The 21,174-nt window shown below is 40.8% G+C and overlaps 1 long non-coding RNA gene across 2 annotated transcripts in view; it reads right to left on the bottom strand.

Moving 5' to 3' along the window:
- LOC120870898 overlaps positions 1-21,174 on the bottom strand; it is an 80,375-nt gene that overhangs the window by 31,926 nt on the left and 27,275 nt on the right. For both annotated transcript variants that reach the window (XR_005722887.1, XR_005722888.1), the window contains exon 2: positions 7,517-7,557. This is a non-coding gene — a long non-coding RNA (uncharacterized LOC120870898). The remainder of the gene's footprint in view (positions 1-7,516; positions 7,558-21,174) is intronic.

Genomic DNA, 21,174 nt, shown 5'->3' with positions numbered 1-21,174 from the left:
CTGGAAAATCACGATGGTGTGATCACTCATCTAGAGCCAGACATCCTGGAATGTGAAGTCAGGTAGGCCTTAGAAAGCATCACTACAAACAAAGCTAGTGGAGGTGATGGAATTCCAGTGGAGCTATTTCAAATCCTGAAGGATGATGCTGTGAAAGTGCTGCACTGAGTATGCCAGGAAATTTGGAAAACTCAGCAGTGGCCACAGGACTGGAAAAGGTCAGTTTTCATTCCAATCCCAAAGAAAGGCAATGCCAAAGAATGCTCAAACTACTGCACAATTGCACTCATCTCACACGCTAGTAAGGTAATGCTCAAAATTCTCCAAGCCAGGCTTCAACAATATGTGAACCGTGAACTTCCTGATGTTCAAGCTGGTTTTAGAAAAGCCAGAGGAACCAGAGATCAAATTGCCAACATCTGCTGGATCATCAAAAAAGCAAGACAGTTCCAGGAAAACATCTATTTCTGCTTTGTTGACTATGCCAAAGCCTTGGACTGTGTGGATCACAATAAACTGTGGAAAATTCTGAGAGAGATGGGAATACCAGACCACCTGACCTGCCTCTTGAGAAATCTATATGCAGGCCAGGAAGCAACAGTTAGAACTGGACATGGAACAACAGACTGGTTCCAAACAGGAAAAGGGGTACGTCAAGGCTGTATAGTGTCACCCTGCTTATTTAACTTATACACAGAGTACATCATGAGAAACGCTGGACTGGAAGAAACACAAGCTGGAATCAAGATTGCTGGGAGAAATATCAATAACCTCAGATATGCAGATGACACCACCCTTATGGTAGAAAGTGAAGAGGAACTAAAAAGCCTCTTGATGAAAGTGAAAGAAGAGAGTGAAAAAGTTGGCTTAAAGCTTAACATTCAGAAAATGAAGATCATGGCATCTGGTCCCATCACTTCATGGGAAAAAGAAAAGTGTCAGACTTTATTTTTTTAGGCTCCAAAATCACTGTAGATGGTGACTGCAGCCATGAAATTAAAAGACACTTACTCCTTGGAAGAAAAGTTATGACCAACCTAGATAGCATATTCAAAAGCAGAGACATTACTTTGCTGACTAAGGTCCGTCTAGTCAAGGCTATAGTTTTTCCAATAGTCATGTATGGATGTGAGAGTTGGACTGTGAAGAAGGCTGATCGCTGAAGAATTGATGCTTTTGAACTGTGGTGTTGGAGAAGACTCTTGAGAGTCCTTTGGACTGCAAGGAGATCCAACCAGTCCATTCTGAAGGAGATCAGCCCTGGGATTTCTTTGGAAGGAATGATGCTGAAGCTGAAACTCCAATACTTTGGCCACCTCATGCGAAGAGTTGACTCACTGGAAAAGACTCTGATGCTGGGAGGGATTGGGGGCAGGAGGAGAAGGGGACGACAGAGGATGAGATGGCTGGATCGCGGACTCAATGGACATGAGTCTGAGTGAACTCCAGGAGATGGTGATGGACAGGGAGGCCTGGCGTGCTGCGATTCATGCGGTCGCAAAGAGTCGGACACGACTGAGCGACTGAACTAACTGAACTGAGGTGCTATGTATTGGAAGAAAAAAGACAAAAGAGGCATTCCTTCAAAATCCTGAGGGAAAATTATTTTCTTCCCATAATGCTACCTCCAATCTCTCTTTTAAGTGAGTCTAAGGATTCCCCTGGTGGCTCAGATGGTAAAGTCTCTGCCTACAGTAGGGGAGACCTGGGTTTGATCCCTGGGTCAGGAAGATCCTCTGGAGAAGGAAATGGCACCCCACTCCAGTACTCTTGCCTGGAAAATCCCATGGATGGAGGAGCCTGGTAGGCTGCAGTCCACGGGGTCACAAATGTTGGACAAGACTGACTGACTAAACTATGTACTATGTAAGGATAGAAAAGATATTTTATGACATGCAAGGTCTCCATTTTACTTCAAATAACCATTTCTTAGGTAGTTACTGGAGAATGTGCTTCACTAAAACAAAGAGGGTAAGCCAAGAAGGAGGAAGGCACGGGAAGCAGGACACAGGTGAAGGCAGAGGCATAGGGGACGCCCAGCATGATGGTGAGGGGGCTCCAGCAGGTCTACAGAGAGGCCAACTCCAACTGGGGGTCAACAAGGACCCTGAGAGGGCTGTCAACAGGGAAAACATAAATCTCACAAATTACCACTGATTGCATCTGACTGTGCTGAAAAGCATTTCAAACTTCTGTGGGAAACCTAGGGGCGAAATTTATAAAGGAGCACAGAAAGCAAAGCACGATATTTTAAATAAAGCAATTATTCATTCATGAAAGACAAAATTGGACAAGAAACATAAACATGGCTTAGCTATGAACAATATTTGTAAGTTTATAACTATGTATACAATTACTATTCATTTACACAAAAATTATGATATGGGGAGGAGAGAGAGAGAGAATGTGTGGCTGGGTATACAGGGGGTAGCAGAGGGGGATATCTGACAGTTATATCCTCAACTTCCACAGAAAGCAGTCAATCAAAAGAAAGTTTAAAATTTTCAAATCATTATCTCACCATTGTCTAAGTTTTACTTTTTTTTTTGAGTGTTTTAAGTAAATATAAATTAAAAATCAAGGAAGAGTAGTTAGACATACTGTAGAAATAACAGGAGAAAAAAAGCTAAAAAGAGTTGAAGGCAGTGGAGAGGAAATTGGGGGTAGGGGCAGGCAGAGGGGAGAATAACTGCTTTTCTTTTAAGCTTACAGTGGCATTTGTGCAACTGCATGCAATAAATAAAAACTTAATTTAAAAATGACATTTAAATTAAATAAGCATCTCTGCAGGCTACCAGGAAAAGTGTTTTAAGCTATTTAAATATCCCTGGGACTCTCTTAGAATATTGGACAATGATCATGACCTAGACCTCGCATAACAAAAGCTTAAGTGACTTTACAGTGAGTTTATTTGGGCTCACTTGGATTATACCTATGATGACACTATGAAGTATAAGTATCCCATTTTAGAGGTGAGAAAACCAGGTTAAATAATTCACTCAAGAGCATACTGCCAGGGACTTCCCTGGTGGTCCAGTGGTTAAGACTTGGCCTTCTAATACAGGGGGTACCCGTTCAGGGACCTAATTAAGATCCTACATGCCTCACAGCCTTACCAGAATATAAACAGAAGCAATATTGTAACACACTCAGTAAAGACGTTAAAAATGGTCCACATCCCCCAAAAAACAATTAAAAAAAGATAAAAAGCACACTCCCAGTACAAAGAGGTTATATATGTAGCTCCCACATAGCATCAGAGACATTCAATTTTTCTTGAATATCAAAAGCACAATTCTAGAAGTCAAAGAATTTTTCTAAGTGTCTAGCTTAACTTTCTTTCACTGAAAGGTAATCATGTTCAAAGTGAAACTGGAAAAGTTCTTCACTAAATCATCTAGTAGCACATTTCTACTTTGCTACTTGTTCTACTGGCCTATTTTACTTTATTACTGTTCTCTTATTTATTGTCAAAGATAAAATGTATTACAAATTCACAATTTGTGAAAAGTTATCAAGAGTAAAGAAATACATGAGCTGTAAAACTCTACAAAATCCTGAACATTTATTTATGGGGATGGCAGACAACAAACAATAATTGCGTACTGATGACCTGTGTGAATACCATATGCCCTGGAGTTAGATCTATTTTTAATAAACTAGTCATTTAACTGTGAAATTATAGAATATGCCTACAGTACATTACCGCCCACAGATTTAATTGAGGAAAATGTCCTTAACAGTGTGAACAATCTACGATGAAGAATTCGGCTGAGGGTTAAGACTTCATTCAACATTTGAACAGCTTCAAGTAACTCAAACATTAATTTTGCCTTTTGAAAACCCTTAACTTAAACACTCTTACAAAGTGCTTGTTTTTTTTTTTTTGACAAAACCAATGAAACTTGCCTCAAAAACTATTCTTAGTTAGGTCACTTAACTAAAAAGTAATGACTACAAATGGGGTAACTAATTTTCATAAGTTTTATCACATTTCTTATTTTCCATGTTCTATAGTGGGTTGGAGTGATGGAGACAAAAATAAAAGGCAATTTCAAATGAAGGGAATGGTTTCCTGCTTCAGTAATGCCTCAATATCTCTCAGTTTCATCTGTCTCTAGTTGGATCCCAGAACTTCCCATATGGCTCAGCGGATAAAGAATCTGTGTGCAAGGTATTTCGGCTTTGCCATTATTGCTAATCCCATATCCCAAATGTCTATTCTATGCCATGCTCTTCAAGTTCTTTCAAGAGGTTTTACTAAGTAGAGTACATGAAGAGATGGAGCCAAAGCAAAAACAACATCCAGTTTTGGATGTGACTGGTGATAGAAGCAAGGTCCGATGCTGTAAAGAGCAATATTGCATAGGAACCTGGAATGTTATGTCCATGAGTCAAGGTAAATTCAGTTCAGTTCAGTTCAGTCGCTCAGTCGTGTCTGATTCTTTGCGACCCCATGAATCCCAGCACGCCAGGCCTCCCTGTCCATCACAACTCCCGGAGTTCACTCAGATTCAAGTCCATTAAGTCAGTGATGCCATCCAGCCATCTCATCTTCTGTCGTCCCCTTCTCCTCCCTGAAGGTAAACTGGAAGTGGTCAAATAGGAGATGGCAAGACTGAACACTGACATTTTAGTATCAGTGAACTAAAATGGACTGGAATTGGTGAATTTAACTCAGATGATCATTGTATCTCCTACTGACTGGCAGCTTGAATCCCTTAGAAGAAATGGAGTAGCCAATATAGAAAACAAAAGAGGCTGAAACGCAGTATGTGGATGCAATCTCAAAAATGACAAAATGATCTCTGTTCATTTCCAAGGCAAACCATTCAATATCACACTCTATACCCTAACCACTGATGCTGAAGAAGCTGAAGTTGAACAGTTCTATGAAGACCTACAAGAACTAACACCCAAAAAACATGTCCTTTTCATTACAGGGGACTAGAATACAAAAGTAGGAAGTCAAGAGATACTTGGAGCAATAGACAAATTTGGCTTTGGAGTACAAACCAAGGGAAAGACTGAAAGAGTTTAGCCAAGAGAACGCACTGGTCATAGCAAACATCTTCCAACAACACAAGAGAAGACTCTACACATGGACAAGACCAGAAGGTCAATACCAAAATCAGATTGATTATATTCTTTGCAGCCAAAGATGGAGAAGCTCTATAGAGTCAGCAGAAACAAGACCGGGAGCTGACTGTGGCTCAGATCATGAACTGTGTATTGCCAAATTCAGACTTAAATTGAACAAAGTAGGGAAAACCACTAGACCATTCAGGTATGACCTAAATCAAATCTGTTTTGATTATACAGTGGAAATGACAAACAAATTCAAGGGATTCAACCTGACAGACAGACTGCCTGAAGAACTATGGGCAGAGATTAATGACATTGTACAGGAGGCAGGGATCAAGACCAAGCCCCAAGAAGGAGAAAGGCAAAAAGGCAAACTGGTTGTCTGAGGAGGCCTTACAAATAGCTGAGAAAAGAAGACAAGATAAAGGCAAAGGAGAAAAGAAAAGATATACCCATTTGAATGCAGAATTCCAAAGAATAGCAAGGAGAGATAAGAAAGCTTTCCTCAGCAATCAATGCAAAGAAAGAGAGGAAAACAATAGAATGGGAAAGACTAGAGACCTTGTCAAGAAAATTAGAGATACCAAGGAAACATTTCATGCAAAGATGGGCACAATAAAGGACAGAAATGGTATGGACCTAACAGAAACAGAGATATTAAGGAGAGGTGGCAAGAATACACAGAAAACTATACAAAAAAGATCTTCATGACACAGATAACCACGATGGTGTGATCCCTCACCTAGAGCCAGACATCCTGGAACGTGAAGTCAAGTGGGCCTTAGGAAGTATCACTACGAACAAAGCTAGTAGAGGTGATACAATTCCCGTTGAGCTATTTCAAATCCTGAAAGATGATGCTGCCCTCAATAGGCCAGCAAATTTGGAAAACTCAGCAGTGGCCACAGAACTGGAAAAGGTGAGTTTTCATTCCAATCCCAGAGAAAGGCAATGCCAAAAAATATTCAAACTACCACACAACTGCACTCATCTCTCACGCTAGCAAAGTAATACTCAAAATTCTCCAAGCCAGGCTTCAACAGTACCTGAACCGAGAACTTCCAGATATCCAAGTTGGATTTAGAAAAGGCAGAGTAACCAGAGAACAAATTAGCAACATCTACTGGATCATCAAAATAGCAAGAGAGTTCCAGAAAGGCATCAACTTCTGCTTTATTGACTATGCCAAAGCCTTTGACTGTGTGGATCACAACAAACTGGAAAATTATCAGAGATGGGAATACCAGACAACCTGACCAGTCTTCTGAGAAATCTGTACTCAGGTCAAGAAGCAACAGTTAGCACTGAACATGGAACAACAGACTGGATCCAAATAGGGAAAGGAGTACTTCAAGGCTGTACATTGTCACCCTGCTTATTTAACTTATATGCGAGAAACGCTGGGCTGGATGAAGCACAAGCTTGAATCAAGACTGCCGGGAGAAATATCAATAACCTCAGATATGCAGATTATACCACCCTTAAGGCAGAAAGCAAGAACTAAAGAGCCTCTTGATGAAAGTGAAAGAGGAGAGTGAAAAAGTTGGCTTAAAACTCAACATTCAGCAAACTAAGACCATGGCATCCAGTCCCATCACTTCATGGCAAATAGATGGGGAAACAGTCCAAACAGTGACAGACTTTATTTTCAGGGGCTCTAAAATCACTGCAGATGGTGACTGCAGCCATGAAATTAAAAGACAGTGGCTCCTTGGAAGAAAAGCTATGACCAACCTAGACAGCATATTAAAAAGCAGAGACATTACTTTGCAACAAAGGTCTGTCTAGTCAAAGATATGGTTTTTCCAGTAGTCATGTAGGGATGTGAGATTTGGAATATAAAGAAAGCTGAGCACCAAAGAATTGATGCTTTTGAACTGTGGTGTTGGAGAAGACTCTTGAGAGTCCTTGGACTGCAAGGAGATCAAACCAGACCATCCTAAAGGAATCAGTCCTGAATATTCATTGGAAGGACTGATGTCAAAGGTGAAACTCCAATACTTCGGCCACCTGATGAGGAGAGCTGACTCACTGGAGAAGATCCTGATGCTGGGAAAGACTGAAGGTGGGAGGAGAAGGGGACAACAGAGGATGAGATGGTTGGAGGGCATCACTGACTCGATGGACATGAGTTTGAGTGAGCTCTGGGTATTGGTGATGGCCAGGGAAGCCTAACGTGCTACAGTCCATGGGGTCGCAAAGAGACAGACATGACTGAGGGACTAAACTGAACTAATATGTAACAAGAGATTTAAGCAAAAAGACACATTATTAGAGAGAAAAAGAGGAGTTTATGAGGGAGGCTCAAGAAGGAGAGTATATATGTATACTTTTAGCTGAGTCACATTGTTGTACAGCAGAAATCAACACCACCTTGTAAAGCAATTATCCTCAAGTAAAATAATTTTAATAAAATAAAAAGAGGACTTACTGGAGCTCATGTAACTGGAGGAAGACTTGAACAGGAAGCATCTGTGAAAGGAAAAGAATCCAGTCAGCTCAAAACATCGTTACCATGAAATAACACACCTCCAAACGTCTCTTGTCCCTATGAGTTGTGAAAAATTAATCAACGGAAACCTCAATGAATAGATTTGGGAGACGAGAAGGGGAGATCTCATGCCCTGTGAGCACAGCAGAGTCTAACAGAAGAAGAGACTCCTCTTCTTTCCTGGCAAGGACGCAGTCAAGGAAGAGCCACAGCCTCGTCTTTGTTGACTAAAGCCCTCCCCACCTCCGTTTCCGTCTATAAGACAGTTCTCCTTTCCCTGCTGTGCAGGGGACATGCAGGTTGGCTCATCATGGCTATAGACCCTCAGATTGCAAGTCTGCTGATCCTAAATAAACCCATCTCTGCTAGAGAAACATCTGGCAGTCTACTTGCTTTTGTTTTAAAGTGGTTTTTTTTTTTTTTTGATGTGGACTGTTTTAAAAGTTTTTGCTGAACTTGTTCCAATATCTCTTCTGTTTTATGGTTGTGTTTGCTTGTTTGTTTTTCGCCATGAGGCATGTGGGACTTAGCTCCCAGAACAGGGACTGAACCTGAACCCCTGCACTGGAAGGCAAAGTCCCCACCACCTGACTGCCAGGGAAGTCCTGTCCTAGCCTTGGGCACATAAAGCAGAGAACAAAACCTAATGATAGCAGGAATCCACAAAATCCACGTTGAGTGGAGAGCGGGATGGAAATACCACTAAGGGAAGGGTCGTATTAAAAAAAAAAAAAAGGTGGGGAGATAACTGTTCACAGAGACAGAAGCAGGGGGAATATGTATGAGCTTGATAAGCATGCTACTCACTCAAGTCTGAAAGACCTACATGCATCTCTACCCATCTATTAACCCTCTCCTTTTGTAAAATAGGTGCTCCCTGCTCTTGTTTATGGAGAAGGCAATGGCACCCCACTCCAGCACTCTTGCCTGGAAAATCCCATGGACAGAGGAGCCTGGTAGGCTCCAGTCCATGGGGTCGCTAGGAGTCGGACACGACTGAGCGACTTCACTTTCACTTTTCACTTTCATGCATTGGAGAAGGAAATGGCAACCCACTCCAGTGTTCTTGCCTGGAGAATCCCAGGGTGGGGGAGCCTGGTGGGCTACCATCTATGGGGTCACACAGAGTCGGACACGACTGAAGTGACTTAGCAGCAGCAGCAGCAGCAGCAGCAGCTCCTGTTTAAGCTGAAAATCTTCTGAGGTGCTTACAGCTCATACTTTACCATCTCTTCTTTTGCCATCTCTCTCCATTATTTCCCCCAATCTCTCTTCTAATATGCTTTATCTTACCACACAAATAGCCCCAAATCTCCCATCCTAAAAGCCCAATGTTTCCTTTGGCAAATTCTTTCTTCTTTTCCACCAAGCTCACAGGAAAAGAAGCCCATGTACTTCCGACTTCCTCCCCACCTCAGCATCCTGGCTCAGCTTACACCATCTCACTGGACTGCACTTCTCGAGTCAAAAACGACTTCCTGCCACATCTAGTAGGCACATTTCTGGCCCCTGCTTTTGCAAGTCAGAATATCACAGTGCTTTAAGAACATCAACGATGCAATCACTTCCAGGGTTCTCAATCTTGACTTTGCCCTTATTTCATCTCTCTCTTTTCTTATCCATAAAGAATGGTGAATAAAAATACCTATAGCACAGATTTAACTTGAAGTGAAAGTGAAAGTGTTAGTCACTCAGTCATGTCTGACTCTTTGTCATCCCATGGACTGTAGCCCACCAGACTCCTATGTCCATGGAGTTCTCCAGGCAAGAATACTGGAGTGGGTTGCCATTTCCTTCTCCAGGGGAACTTCCTGACCCAAGGATCGAACCCAGGTCTCCTGCATTATAGGCAGATTTTTACTGTCTGAGCCACAAGGGAAGCCCCTTAAGTTGAAGGGGCTCAGAGTACAGCCTGACATATAGTAAGAGCAACATAAGTTGTAAGCTACTCATCATCATTATTTTTCTGAGCCTTCTTTTATGGTATTTAATATTATTAATAATATCCTTAAAATCTTTCAGTTTCCTTGGCTTCTGTGATATTATTCTCCTAAAGTTCTTCTCCTCCTCTGTCATCTTTTCAAGTTCTTCTTTCATTCAGTTGAGTTCAGTTCAGTCACTCAGTCATGTCTGACTCTTTGCGACCCCATGAATCACAGCACACCAGGCCTCCCTGTCCATCACCAACTCCCGGAGTTCACTCAGACTCACGTCCATCGAGTCAGTGATGCCATCCAGCCATCTCATTCTCCGTCGTCCCCTTCTCCTCCTTCCCCCAATCCCTCCCAGCATCAAAGTCTTTTCCAATGAGTCAACTCTTCGCATGAGGTGGCCAAAGTACTGGAGTTTCAGCTTTAGCATCATTCCTTCCAAAGAAATCCCAGGGCTGATCTCCTTCAGAATGGACTGGTTGGATCTCCTTGCAGTCCAAGGGACTCTCAAGAGTCTTCTCCAGCATCACAGTTCAAAAGTATCAATTCTTGGGCTCTCAGCTTTCTTCACAGCCCAACTCTCACATTCATTACCTGACTCTTAAGTACTGCCGTGCCCCAGAGTTAATTCTGGGTTCTTTTCATTTTTCATTTGACACAGTGTCCTTTGAGAAACTGTATCCACTCCCATGGTCCAAGTACCCTTGCTGCTGCTGCTGCTGCTAAGTCGCCTCAGTCGTGTCCAACTCTGTGCGACCCCGCAGATGGCAGCCCACCAGGCTCCCCCGTCCCTGGGATTCTCCAGCCAAGAACACTGGAGTGGGTTGCCATTTCCTCCTCCAATGCATGAAAGTGAAAAATGAAAGTGAAGTTGCTCAGTCATGTCTGACTCTTAGTGACCCCATGAACTGTAGCCCACCAGGCTCCTCTGTCCATGGGATTTTCCAGGCAAGAGTACTGCAGTGGGGTGCCATTGCTTTCTCCGCCAAGTACCCTTATAATGAACAATTCTCTGTGTTCACTCCCTCCCTCTCTCTCTTTCCCTCTCCAGCTGTCTGTCATTTCATCCAACAAATATGCATTGACAGTTATTCTCTACCAGGCATCATGCCAAGCATTCTGACCCAGATTCCTGCCAGAGCTCCAGAGCCACAAAACCCATTTGACCTCTCGTGATGTGTCTCAAAGGCACCTCACATTTGAGGTGTCCCGAAGTCCCTAATCTTTCAAATGTGTTCCTCATTCCGTATTCCCTGACCCAGAGATAAGGGCTTTCACTCACTAGAGTGCCCAATCCAGAATCCAAAGAGCTATACCTGAGCTCTCCACCAGGACCCTCTCTGCTTCTAATCAGTGGCTAAACTCTACCTCTTAAACATTTGTCTGTTCTATGGAGGTTGACAGGTCAGGAAGCAACAGTTAGAACTGGACATGGAACAACAGACTGGTTCCAAATAGGGAAAGGAGTACATCAAGGCTGTATATTGTCACCCTGCTTATTTAACTTATATGCAGAGTACATCATGAGAAACGCTGGGCTGGATGAAGCACAAGCTGGAATCAACATTGCCGGGAGAAATATCAATAACCTCAGATATGCAGATGACACCATCCTTAAGGCAGAAAGCAAAGAAGAACTAAAGAGCCTCTTGATAAAAGTGAAAGAGGAGAGTGAAAAAGTTGGCTTAAAACTCAACATTCAGAAAACTAAGATTATCTGGTCCCATCACCTCATGGCAAATAGATGGGGAAACACTGGAACAGTGCTAGACTTTATTTTGGGGGGTTCCAAAATCACTGCAGATGGTGACTGCAGCCATGAAATTAAAAGACGCTTACTCCTTGGAAGGAAAGTGATGACCAACCTAGATAGCATATTAAGAAGCAGAGACATTACTTTGCCAACAAATGTTCGTCTAGTCAAAGCTATGGTTTTTCCAGTAGTCATGTGTGGATGTGAGAGTTGGACTATAAGGAAAGCTGAGCGCTGAAGAATTAATTCTTTTGAACTGTGATGTTGGAGAAGACTCTTGAGAGTCCCTTGGACTGCAAGGAGATCCAACCAGTCCATCCTACAGGAAATCAGTCCTGAATATTCATTGAAAGGCCTGATGATGAAGCTGAAACTCCAATACTTTGTCCACCTGATGTGAAGAACTGACTCATTAGAAAAGACCCTAATGCTGGGAAGGACTGAAGGCTGGAGGAGAAAGGGATGACAGAGGATGAGAAGGCTGGATGGAATCACTGACCCAATGGACATGAGTTTGAGTCAACTCCAGGTGTTGGCAATGGACAGGGAGGCCTGGCTTGCTGCAGTCCATGGGGTCACAAAGAGTCGGATATGACTGAGCGACTGAACTGAACTGAACTGATGGAGGTTGAGTTCCCTGGGCTCTCAAGTCACAGCTATACCATTTTCTGACTCCATAACATAAGTTGTCTAGCCTCTCTAGACCTCATTTTTCTCTTCTGTAATATGGGGATGAATATTCCTTCATAAGGACGCGTGTATGTCTGTGTGTGTGTGTTTCGTTGCTAAGCCGTGTCTAACTCTTTGCAACCCCATGGATGGTAGCCCACCAGGCTCCTCTGTCAATGGGATTTCCTAGGCCCCACTGGTACCACCTGGGAAGCCCAAGAATACTGGAATGGGTTGTCATTTCATTCTCCAGGGGATCTTCCCGACCCAGGGATCAAACCCACATTGCCTGCATTGGCAGGAGGATTCTTTTCTGCTGAGCCACCAGGGTGCTACCACAGGGACATGGTGACTATTAAATGCAAGTCCATGAACAGTACACAGCACTGTGCATAGCACATAGAAAGCATTCAATAAATAAAGATTATATTATTAGCTCATCCTTACTGACACTGTATTTGTTTAAACCTCTGACCTTTTTTGGCTAGCATCCTAACCGGTCAGCAGTAGCGTCCCATCCAGTCTCCTTATATCTTACTTTGTCCCTCATCAGTCCTTTCTTCATACCACTACCCAAAAATCTGACATAAAACACACTCGCACAAAATAGAAATGCAGAGAACCCAGAAGTGAATAGTTCACAGCCTCTGAATTAATCACGTATGGTGGGGGGAAGTCTCCCCATATTGAATCTAAATGAAAATTAGTATCAGATCGATGGTAAAGATAAGGGCCTTGTAATCAATTTTCAAACACAAATCGCATTTCTAAAATGCTGGCAAACTTCCTCCATAGCAAATACTACTCATATCCATTAAGCTTGGCCAAAGTAAGTGGTTAAGGTCATTTACGAAAAGATTCCAATTCCTGATTCTTTGTTAATTGACCAACATATAAAGGACATGAATGTTTACAACTATCTTCAATACCAAAGGAAGCCCACCAAGAAGAAAAGCTAAATAACACCAAATTTTTGATAAGCATTTTTAAAATTCGGAATTGTCAACAACCTGAAAGTTTAATCAACCTTTTCATTATGCCCTGAAAAAAAAAATTGCATGAAGTGGCATTTTCTCTATTATTTAACATTTTTAGTCAAATACACTTACAAAATTATTATTATTCACTCGTTAAACAAACAAGGCTACACTAATTTTTTTTATTTTTTACCTCAAAAGTACCAGAGGGAAGAAATATTCAGAATACCTCACTTTTCATAGTTGAGTCAGCTGTGCTTTTAAAAGCTTCTGCAGCAAACCAAACCTTATGGAATAACTAATGTCTTCATTACTGCTTTCTCTGTAACTTCATCTGTCATATAATCCCATCTTGAGCTATGTTATTAAAAAGTTATAAAACATAGAGATAGGAAGATCAAGATTAGTTCCTTCACAAATGAAACCATAAAATCAATGAAGTGCCATTATTCATACACAGATAAAAGGAAATGTACAACTTTTGCTGATACTATGCCTCCAAAATACTTAAAAGGCAGAGTTTCCACATCATTGTACAAGTCCTGGTCACAAATTTCTTATCATGTGCATGTATTTGAAGAGTTGAGAAGGCAACTTGTTCAGAGAATTTGTTAAATGGCTAAAGACAAGAAACAACTCTAAAGAGAAGGTATTTTTCAAAATTGTATCTCTGTCCAAACTATAAGAATCTTATTTCCAAAATATATTTGTTAGTAAATAATGCGTCAGATTCTTCTGAAATATTTGCAACTCAAATTTATACATTCCTTACCCTGTCTAGAAAAAGTGCACAGATCTAAAGTGTTTATTTTTTGTGGCAGTCCAGCTTTCAGCTCATATGAAAAAAACAAACAGTGGCATTTAACTCAAAAATTCTAACAATGAATAGGACTAATAACGTATTTAACTTTTAGCCTTAACAGCAGTCCCCATAGGTTGCAATAAGAGAAAAACAGAAAGCATAATGTGATGAAAGAAATATACATGAATTTGATGAGATTAACAAATCTCTACAAAGTCTATTCAAACTGCTGATGAAACTTTCTGAAAGGTTACATGAATCATTTTTAACCTTTCAATTTTGGCCTACAGTTACTATATTCTTCAGAAAAATCATTAGCAATAATCAAGAGTTTCACGTTGAGAAAAGAAATCTTGAAAGAAGCAGTAGTTTCTCTTTCATTTGACCTATCAAGTCTCTTTCGACCACGTGCCCAATCTCTGGAGATAAATTCAGTAGCATGATCTCAAGAACACCCTCTCAGTCAGTCCCATTCTCAAACCAAAGATGACGGTGCTGCCAATATATTGCTGTTATGTTTTGATAGACAACTGTGGTAACATATTACTCCATTTAGTTAAACAGGCCAGATTCACCAAGGCATCTCTTTCCTTTGTATCACTCACCAACATGCTCTACCATAACCTTAGCTTTACTTCCCATTCTGTGCAACAGATGCTTGGAAACAAACATCCAATTATCCACGCCATAATTACTGTCTCTACTTTACAATACTCTACAAAGGCAGTGTGGTGTAGCAGAAATCACATGAAGTTTGAAATAAGGCAGATATTGGTTAGAATCCCAAGATCACTTACTAGATATAAGCCCTTGAGAAAATTACTCACCCTGAGTCCGTATAATTATCTGTAAAATAGGAGGAATAATACTTCATCAGCAAATTTGCTGTAAAACTTAAATGTAGTATATAAAGTACCCATCCCCACCAAATAATAAATACAAAGGCATACATGAAAGCAACAAGGTTTCATTCTCTTTCTGCACAGCAAGGTCATGGCTTTGTACTATCATCTATAAAAAGATAACAAGGCCTCCATGAATTATTTAATCTCACTCCCTGCAGTCCATTGTTATCGCCAATCCATTTCCCACTTCTGTTGCTTTCATTCCTAGCCAGGTGATCCTATGAGAATGCTCCAAAATACCTACATAGAAGGTATTAGGAGCCACAGTCTGGTAAGAAGGAGACATTAGAAAGACGATCTTAAAGCTGAATCTGTACAATAGGGATACTGTTTTGGTTCCAGTAAAAAGAGGGATTTTTGCATTGACTTTGTGCTTGCAAAGCAAGCAACTTGACTTTATATATGCTATATGTTACAGGAGTTTTCAGGAGGCTGATGGAGATACAAAGCACCTTAAAAAAAAAAAAATCTCCCTTCTCCAGACATACAGATGGCCAACAGTCACATGAAAAGATGCTCAACATTGCCAATTATTAGAGAAATGCAAATCAAAACTACAATGAGGTACCACCTCACATCATCAGAATGGCCATCATTAAGGTCTGTATCCTACATACCTAGAACCAGACATCCTAGAATGTGAAGTCAAGTGGGCCTTAGGAAGCATCACTACAAACAAAGCTAGTGGAAGTGATGGAATTCCAGTTGAGCTATTTCAAATCCTAAAAGATGATGCTGGGAAAGTGCTGCACTCAATATGCCAGCAAATTTGGAAAACTCAGCACAGAACTGGAAAAGGTCAGTTTTCACCCTAATCTCAAAGAAGGGCATTGCCAAAGAATGTTCAAACCACTGCACAATTGTACTCATTTCACATAGCAAGGTAATTCTCAAAATCCTCCAAGCTAGGCTTCAACAGTATGTGAACCGAGAACTTAAAGATGTACAAGCTGGATTTAGAAAAGGCAGAGTAACCAGAGATCAAATTGGCAACATCCGTCGGATCATAGAAAAAGCAAGAGAATTCCAGAAAAACATCTACTTCTGCTTCATTGACTACACTAAAGTTTTTGACTGTGTGGATCACAACAAACTGTGGAAAATTCTTTAAGAGATGGGAATGCCAGACCACCTTACCTGCCTCCTGAGAAACCTGTATGTACGTCAAGAAGCAACAGTCAGAACCAGACACGGAACAATGGACTCCTTCCAAATTGGAAAAGGAGTACATCAAGGCTATATATTGTCACCCTGCTAATTTAACTTCTATGCAGAGTACATCATACAAGATGCCAGGCTGGATGAAACAGAGGCTGGAAGCAAGATTGCCCAGAGAAATATCAACAGCCTCAGATATGCAAATAACATCACCCTAATGGGAGAAATAAAAAAGGGAACTAACTAAAGAGCCTCTTGATGAAGGTTAAAGAGAGTGAAAATGCTGACTTAAAACTCAACATTCATAAAACTAAGATCATGGCATCCAGTCCCATCACTTTATGGCAAATAGATGGGGAAACAATGGAAACAATGATAGACTTTATTATCTTGGGCTCCAAAATCACTGCAGATGGTGATTGCAGCCATAAAATTAAAAGACGCTTGCTCCTTTAATACTTACATAGCAGGTATGAAAAAGAAGAGACATCACTTTGCTGACAAAGGTCTGTATAGTCAAAGCTATGGTTTTTCTAGCAGTCATATACAGATGTGAGAGTTGAACCATACAGAAGGCTGAGTGCCAAAGAACTGATGCTTTCAAACTGGGGCTATAGAAGACTCTTGAGAGTCGCTCAGACAGCAAGGAAATCAAACAAGTCAATCCTAAAGGAAGTCAACCCTGAATATTCACTGGAAGGACTGAGGCTGATGCTGAATCTGAAGCTCCAATACTTCTGCCACCTGATGCAAACAGCTGACTCACTGAAAAAGACCCTGATGCTGGGAAAGACTGAGGGCAGGAGGAGAAGGGGGTAACAAAGGATGAGATGGTTAGATGGCATCATCGACTCAATGGACATGAGTCTGAGCAAACTCTGGGAGATTGTGAAAGACAGCGAAGCCTGGTGTGCTGCAGTTCATGGGGTCTTGAAGAGTTGAACACAACCTGGCAACTCAACAACAACGTGTTACTTTTTAATTTATTGTACATATGTTTACTGAGTACTTACTGTATGCCAAAACCTGAGAATAAAATGGTGAATAAAAACAGTATTTCCCCTTCCTTGGTGATGCTTACGTACAATCAGGGGAAAGCACCACCAATCCAATTATCATCAAACAAATTGAAAACATTAACTATGAAAAATGTTGCAAGGTGAAGAACATGATGCTGTAAGAAGGCCAATTTGCCAAAAATCAATTTGCAGCCAGCCAATTTGCCAAAAGTCAATTTTCCAAATGACTAATTCATTGAATTCCCTAACAGAAAATTCACTGAAAGACAGTTCATCCAAAACCAATTTCTAGAAAATCAATTTGATGAAAAGTAATCTTTCAGATCATCACTTCATCAAATGACCAATTTACTGAATTATTGGGGATTTTTTGAAGTCTTCATTTCACAGAAGTTTCAATGCAGTCCTTTCATGACAGCTCTTTAACCTCATATTTGACAGTCTGCCTGGGCTGGATAACAAACATTTCATGTTTTCACATTTCAGATGCCAAGTCCTTCTCTAAAGCCCAATGATCCAGTACTTTAATGTAAGCAAATGGCAGGTTGCTTCTTATATGTAGTTACTGTCTTTAGGTTTGAGCTTTTTCCAGAAAGATTGTTGCAAAAACACATCCTTGACCAGGGCGATGAACTGGTCTCCTGAAAGTTGGTTTTTGCTAAATTGGTTTTTAGCAAATTGGTCATTCATGGAACTGACCCTAAGTTTATTGTTTTTCAGTGAAATTACCTAAAGGTAATGCTTTGGAACTGGGGAATTTGGCCTTTCATGGCAGGGACAGAAGACTTCATTGAGGAAAACATAACTGAACTAAGGTCAGAAGGATAAATCTTAAAAACCATCAAGTAAAAGGAGGAAGGATCAAAAGGCAAAGAATATGGAAAAACTATTTGAAAGGGCAAAGAATGTTCAAACTATTGCACAACTGCACTCATCTCACATGCTAGCAAAGTAATGCTCAAAATTCTCCAAGCCAGGCTTCAACAGTACATGAACAGAGAATTTTCAGATGTTCAAGCTGGATTTAGAAAAGGCAGAGTAACCAGAGATCAAACTGACAACATCCATTCAATCTAGAAAACACAAGAGAATTCCAGAAAAACATCTACTTCTGCTTCATTGACTACACTAAAGATTTTGACTGTGTAGATCACAACAAACTTTGGAAAATTCTTAGAAATGGGAATACCAGACCATCTCCTGAGAAACCTGTATGTAGGTCAAGAATCAACAGTTAGAACTAAACATGGAACAACAGACTGGTTCCAAATTAGGAAAGAAGTACGTTAAGGTTGTATATTGTCAGCCTGCTTATTTCACTTATAAGCAGAGTACATCATGTGAGATGCCGGGCTGGATGAAGCACAAGCTGGAATCAAGATTGCCGGCTGAAATATCAGTAAACTCAGCTATACAGATGACACCACCTTAATGGCAGAAAGCTAAGAGGAATTAAAGAACCTCATGAGGAAAGTGAAAGAGGAGAGTGAAAAAAGCTGGCTTAAAACTCAGTATTCATAAAACGAAGATCATGGCATCTGGTCCCATCACTTCATGGCAAATAGATAAGGAAACAATGGAAAGAGTGACAAGACTTTCTTTTCTAGAGCTCCAAAATCACTGCAGATGGTGACTGCAGCCATGAAATTAAGACGCTTGCTCCTTGAAAGAAAAGCTATGACCAACCTAGACAGCATATTAAAGAGCAGAGACATTAGTTTGCCAACAAAGTTCTGTCCAGTCAAAGCTATGATTTTTCCAGTAGTCATGTATGGATGTGAGAGTTGGACCATAAAGAAGGCTGAATGCTGAATAATTGATGCTTTTGAACCATGGTGTTAGAGAAGACTCTTGAGAGTCCCTTGGACAGCAAGGAGATCCAACCAGTCCATCCTAAAGGAAATCAGTCCTGAATATTCATTGGAAGGACTGATGCTGAAGCTGAAGCTCCAATACTTTGGCCACCTGATGTGAAGAGCTGACCATTGAAAAACACCCTAATGCTGGGAAAGGCTGAGTGCAGAAGGGGATGACACAGGATGAGATGGTTGGATGGCATCACCGACTCGATGGACATGAGTTTGAACAAGCTCTAGGAGTTAGTGATGGACAGGAAGCCTGGTGTGCTGCAGTCCATGGAGTCGCAAAGAGTCAGACACAGCTAAGTTACTGAACTGAACTGACTGATTTGAAAGGAAGAAGCACTGAAATTAGGAGAGTTTGCAAAATGGTCAGTGTGGGTCAAGTACAAAGAACATGTGGGGAGCATAGTGTGAACTGAATCCAGAAATATGGCTGGGAGCTAGACCATGCTGCATCTCACAGACCATAATAAAAATTTATGTTCTTTGAAAAATGTGGAACTTTAATACATTTTATGTAGAGGAATGATATGACCAGATTACATTTTGAAAGATTATTCTGCAAGTGGTGTGTTTTAAGAATGTGGTGGTATAGGCTATTTTCTTACCCGGAAATTTATTATTGAAGTAGTTCAGAAGAGAGAAGGTAGTACTTAGACTAGGGAACAGAAAAAAGTGGAGCAAGTTATTTATGAGGTCAAAACAGCATAATCTGTTATGCAGTATTTGACATGGAGATGACAAAGAGGAATGTAGGGAAATGTCTTGGACAACTCCTAGATTTTTGGTTTGCATAGCTAGATTGTGGTGCCATTCCTCAAAAAGGGAAAACTAGAAGACCAGATTCGTATAAGATCCTCTCAATGTATTGCTGTATATTTGTACATTTTAGGTATCTATCAGAATATCTTCTTTCAAACTTTAAGTTACTGAGAAAAGAAATGTGAGTTTAATTGAGTCTGGATAAATTGAGTCTGTTGCTGTTGTTCAGTTGCTAAGTTGTATCAGACTCTTTTCAACCTCAGGACTGCAGCACGCCAGGCTTCCCTGGTCCTTCATTATCTCTCAGAGTTTCCTCAAACTCACATCCATTGCATCAATGATGCCATCCAACCATCTCATCCCCTGTCGTCCCCTTCTCCTCCTGCCTTCAATCTTTCCCAGCATCAGGGTCTTTTCCAGTGAGTCAGCTCTTCGCATCAGGTGGCCAAAGTATTGGAGCTTTAGTATCAGTCCTTCCAATGAACGAATATTCAGGGTTGATTTCTTGTAGGATTGATTGGTTCAATCTCTCTGCTGTCCAAGGGACTCTCAAGAGCCTTCTTCAGTGCCCTGTATGTGTGGGTATTCCATAAATCATAATCATCTTCATCCAGCCTCCATCATTACTAGATTTGGCGCAGCTAACTTACTCTCTCTGTGCCACAGTTTCCTCAGCCTTAAAATGGAAATAATACCAGTGCCTGCCTGAGAAGAAACTAGCTAGCAGTATTTCCACAATCCATTCTCTCCCTTTACTGAAGGGAGGCCCCTAGAAAAGATGGACACTGACCTAGTTGAGCCTCCTTATGAACATAATGACAAATCTCCTAGCAAATCTGAAGCAAAGTGAATTATGCCAAATTATCATGCCACCCAATGATGCCAGTGAGATCTCTGACTCTTGTCTGACTGGAGAATGCAATCTTTGTGTTAAGATTACGACATCAGGGGACACTAGTGAGGACTAAGCGAGTCCATGCTTGTGAAAATGCAGTGCCAAGCTTGGTTAGCAAGCACTCATTAAGCTGGTGACTATTAATAATACATTATTATAATACCAAAAAACAGTAAGAGCTATCATTTACAGAGTGCATATTATGTGACCAGCAATTAAGCTAAGTGTCTTCCATGGATTATCTCATTTAATCATCAAAAAGGCCCATGTTCTATGTTTTTTACCATTATGTAAGAAGCCCGAAGCCTGGAAATTAGTTTTCCCAGTCATACAGCTAGTAAATTGTGGCACTAAGTTTTACACTCAGGCAGTCTAACTCTCCAGTTGAGCTCTTGTCCCTAATTCCACCTCTGCTACACTTCCGCCTCTGAAAGCTCACTACAGTGTCCATCCAGGTACTATTTCAGTATGATGAAAGCATAATTTATTAAGAAGCACCAAAATGGCACTCAAAATGTTAATATAGTTTCTAAATATACATGAGTTCCACTGAGGGAGCTGCTAACCTCAGGAGAAGTAAAAACAGAGAAAACTATTATTTTTACTCCATTTCTCAACATGTAATGACCATTTGATATTCCACTGAGCACAGCCCCCTTTTGTGCTGCCCCCAAAAGAGGCATAGGGCTGGTCAGTTATGAAGCAATTAAATCAAACTGGAGTTTTAGGAAAGTTACCATGAGGTTTGGTGAGTTTCTTTTTCTCTCTATGCTCATATCACTTAAGTTATTTTATCTCCTTATTGTTAACTTATAAACAACAATAGGGATAAACAAAGCAAAAGAAGAGATACAAGTTAACTCAA

This window comes from Oryx dammah, unplaced genomic scaffold, assembly GCF_014754425.2.
Source record: "Oryx dammah isolate SB20612 unplaced genomic scaffold, SCBI_Odam_1.1 HiC_scaffold_12, whole genome shotgun sequence".
Taxonomy (NCBI): domain Eukaryota; kingdom Metazoa; phylum Chordata; class Mammalia; order Artiodactyla; family Bovidae; genus Oryx; species Oryx dammah.
The sequence above is the reverse complement of the archived record's forward strand: the minus strand, read 5'-3'. Positions and strand labels throughout refer to the sequence as shown.